This window comes from Panthera uncia, unplaced genomic scaffold (assembly GCF_023721935.1).
Source record: "Panthera uncia isolate 11264 unplaced genomic scaffold, Puncia_PCG_1.0 HiC_scaffold_501, whole genome shotgun sequence".
Taxonomy (NCBI): Eukaryota; Metazoa; Chordata; class Mammalia; order Carnivora; family Felidae; genus Panthera; species Panthera uncia.
This window is the reverse complement of record NW_026059651.1, coordinates 17065-21579: the sequence shown is the minus strand read 5'-3', so window position 1 is coordinate 21579 and position 4515 is coordinate 17065. Positions and strand designations below refer to the sequence as shown.

Genomic DNA, 4515 nt, shown 5'->3' with positions numbered 1-4515 from the left:
GTGTGTCTCTCTCTCTGCCCCTCCCCCATTCATGCTCTGTCTCTCTCTGTCTCAAAAATAAATAAACGTTAAAAAAAAAAATTAAGAGCAATACTTCAGCCTCAGTCAAACCCACTTTTCTAGAACAATGTTATAGCTTCACCATATATATATATATAATATTTTATATAAATATATATTTTATATTTTATATATATATTTTGTAAAGTCACTTCAAACAAGTATATCCATTCCATAGTCATCAGAAACTATTCAGGTAGAAGTTGAATGAGTGCCAGGGCTCATAAAACCACAGGGTTGACAGGGAGCTAAAGGTTTTTGAGGTGCTCTTCCTCCCCGATCAGAATCTGTTTCCATGTCTGTGACAGCTAAGCACCCAGCTCAGCCCGAATGCCACCAGGAAGAGGGAAACATTTCTTGCGGAGAATGCCTTTTATCAGCAACGCCAAATCTATACCAAGTCTTCTGACACCTGTCTCCTTGCCACTTTCCCCCAACGGTCCTGTTTCTGCCCTCTGGAGGCAGACAGAATAACAACAGTTGCCTTCCACATGACTTCCCTTCCAATGAATTGACCATCCCTGTCACATGCTCCCTAAAGTTTCCCTTTTCCTGGATAATCATCTCAGACATGCTGAATTCTTATCTCATCACATGGCTTCCAGATCTCTCTCCTTCCCTTTCTCCTGCCACCACTGTTGGCCTACTTGTTCAACCTCTCCAAAAGATGAGTATCCAGATTCTGCTTACATTTCCCCCATCGTCAGAACACAACCACAGAGTGGTTTCCTGCTTCCATTTGGACAAAACGCTGTGTCATTACAGGTTAATATTGTGCTGATTTCCGTAGCTGCCTCCTCATCCCATTGAATCATTTTTTCCTTCCATGAAACTTGTCAAGTTGGCATACATTAGGAATGCAATTGATTTCATCTTACTTGACTTTGATTAATGTTAATTGCTTGACTAATTTTATTACATTTTATTTGTAAGTTTTATACTCACATTCCAGCCTTTCTAGACATTGAGTCTTTCACCAAAAACCCTTTACCGGCTTTGTGACGTTAATAATTACGACAACCATGCTTTCCATGTTGCCATCCAAGTCACTAACAGAAACATGAAACGAGACAAGGCCAAGGATGACCACTAGTAATTTTTCTCCAGTTGGAAGCAAATTCGAGGCAAAGTTATTTAAAAAGCTATGAATCTGTCCATCACCCTGGCTTACCTGAACCACACCACCAGAGAGGAACGGGTTGGTCTGACTCTTCCTCATTCATAGTCATTGTTAGCCCTCTTGCCCACTCTCATAACTGATTTACTCCTATGGTCACCTTCTCTTCATAAGAGGTCAAGAGCACAGCTGTGCTATATACTGTCTTCCTCAAACAAATTCAAAATTTCCCCTGGAGAGAAATACATGTAGGTAGAGATAAAGATAGAAGTGGAGATAGAGAGATATAGACTGGAGATAGAGAGAATGTGGCTTTCACAGAGAAAGGAAGCAAAAAACACAAACAAATAGTTTTAGCTCAGCAACGTGCCTGAGATACAAACCAATTTGATCAAGGAAAAATTCTGAAATTGGCCAGGAAGCAAGGAGTTGAAAATGGAGTAACCTTTCTGCAGAGCCAATGGTGCCCATTCTGTTTGTGAAGGGTAGGATGTTATATTTGAAATCATCATTTCTAGTCTTTTATGTAGTTACCACAATATTTCTTTTAGTTCTTGGAAGCATACCCCTTGGTACATTACATGTAATCCTGTGTCTCAGATCTTACTAGCAAGGGGGTTACATTTTGATCACATTAACATTAATAAACACCCTTTCTCTGACTCTGGCAGCCACCATTATTGTAGGATTGCTCACTCCCTTTGTACTCTTTCCAGTTCTTTCTAGAAGTTTCCTGTGAATTTATGCGCAAGTTCTTCAGGTTGCTTCAGTAACTTGTTCACTCAACCAGGACAGCTAATATTGTACCTACCTCTGTGCTGAGCCCCCTGCTGTTGATAGAATTGTGGAAAGGGAACCCCGATTACCCCATAAGATCAGCACCACAGACTCACTTCCTCTCCCTTGACAAATTCAGTTAATCCTGGTCATCAGATAGAGGGTCCTTGGCTCCCAATATTTGATGATCTATAAATCATACTCCGTTTCCATGAATTTGGCTTTTTTTAGATTCCACGTATAAGTGATAACGCACAATATTGGCCTTTCTCTGTCTGACTTATTTCACTTAGCATAATGCCCTCAAGTTCCATCCATGTTGTTGTAAATGGCAAGCTTTCTTTCTCTAAAAAAATTGTTTTTAAATGTTTATTTATTTTTGAGAGAGAGATGGAGAGCACACATGTAAGCGGGGCAGGGGCAGAGAGAGAGAGGGAGACTAAGGATCTGAACTGAAGTGTGCTGACAGCAGAGACACTGATGCGGGGCTGGAATTCACAAACCTTGAGATCATGACCTGAGCTGAAGTCGAATGCTTAACCAACTGAGCCACCCAGGCACCCCCTCTTTCTCTCTCTCTCTCTCTCTCTCTCTTTAATGTTTATTTATTTATTTTGAGAGAGAGAGAGAGAGAGAGAGAGAACTAGGGAGGGGGAGAGAGAGAGGGAGACACAGAATCCCAAGCAGACTCCACACTGTCAGTGCAGAGCCCAATCAATGCAGGTCTCAATCCCACAAACTGCAACATCATGACCTGAGCCAAAATCGAGAGTCAGATGCTTAACCGATTGAGCCACCCATGCACTCTGAGATTTCCTTCTTTCTAATGGTTGAATAATATTCCATTATCTTGATGAAGAAATAGGCTTTTTTATTTGACAGTGAGAACAAAGTAATTTATTGAGGTTCCTTTTTCCCTTGGTTGCTAAGAAAGTCAAGGTAAGTTTTGTTCTCAACTACAGCAGTTATCCTTAGCCTAAAATTTCTGGTGAGACCATTATACCTCCCTCTTTATTACATGATTCATATTCACTTAATCTTTATTTTAATGAACCTATCTTATCTCTGTTTTATTTTATGCTGCTCTATCTTTATGGGAGGTAAGTATATTATTTAGAACTCTTTGGTTTCAAGTGACAGGAAACTAACTCAAACTGTATTGGAGGTAAAAAAAAAATATTAGGTTTAGAATGAAAGAGCTTATTCTAAACCCATTTTGAAATTCCTGAACCAAGCACTAGCATTAACAGCACATATACCAAAATTGGAACGATATGGAGATTAGCATGGCCCCTGCACAAGGATGAGAGAAAAATCCATGAAGCATTTTTTTTTAAGTCCACTTATTTATTTCGAGAAAGAAAGAGAACACAAGCAGGGAAAAGGCGGCGGGGGGGGGGGGGGGCAGAGAGAATCTTAAGCAGGCTCCACGCTGTCAGTGCAGAGCCTGACTCAGAGCTCGATCCCACAAACCTTGAGATCATGACCTGAGCTAAGACGAAGAGTTGGATGCTTAGCTGACTGAGTCACTCAGGCGCCCCTGTAATCTTTTTTTTTTTTTCAAGTTTATTTATTTATTTTGAAAGAGAGAAAGTGAGCATGCGTGTGATTGAGCAGGGGAAGGGCAGAGAGAGAGAGAGAGACAGACAGAGAGAGAGAGAGAGAGAGAGAGAGAATCATAAGCAGGCTCATTGTCTGTGCTGAGCCCAACAAGGGGCTGGATCTTACAACTGTGAGATCATGACCTGAGATCATGACCTGAGACAAAATTAAGGGTCAGACGCTTAACTGACTGAGCCATCCAGGCACCCCTGTAATCATTTTTTTTTAATTCCATAGTTTATATGTGATAGAGCAACAAATACATTGTTTATGCTTATTAGGATAATCAACATTCTTTCACTTACTTTTCATTGATTAACTAGTAACATTGTCTGTCCAGCTTTATGATAATTATTCCAAAGAAGATGGAATAAGTTTAAACATCCCTCCCTGGGGCACCCAGGTGTCTCAATTTGTTAAGCATCTGACTCTGTTTCAGCTCAGGTCATGATCTGAAGTTTTGTGGATTGAGCCCCACATCAGGCTCCACACTCACAGCACAGAGCTTGCTTGGGATTCTCTCTTTTCCTCTCTCTCTGCCTCTCCCCTGTTTGTGCTCTCTCTCTCTCTCTCTCTCTCTCAAAATAAATAAACATTTTTTTAAAAATCTCAGGCAGAAATTTGTTTTTATTTATCCTACATAGGACTTAGTGCACTTATCCAATCTGATGATCTGAGTCCTTCATCAATTTTGGAAAATTCTCAGTCATTATCACTTCAAATATTGTCTCTCCTCCATTATCTCTATTTTCTCTGGAACTTTTATTAGATAAATGTAGGATCTTAATCTCTCATATATCTCTTTCTTTGTCTTTTTTTGTTGTTTCCTATTAATATCCTTATCTATCTTCTAGTTCACCAATTCTCCCTTCATTCATGCCTACTTTTCTCTTTAACTTGCTTACTGAGTTTTCAATTTTATGATTATATTTTTCACCTCTTAAAGTTTTATTTGGTTA

General features: G+C 39.8%; 1 non-coding gene across 1 annotated transcript; it reads left to right on the top strand.

The window, feature by feature from the left end:
• The first annotated feature begins 3188 nt into the window (after nucleotides 1-3188).
• LOC125918155 (U6 spliceosomal RNA) lies at nucleotides 3189-3289 on the top strand. The gene has a single exon (XR_007456385.1). It is a non-coding gene; the product is annotated as a U6 spliceosomal RNA (small nuclear RNA).
• The last annotated feature ends 1226 nt before the right edge of the window (nucleotides 3290-4515 follow it).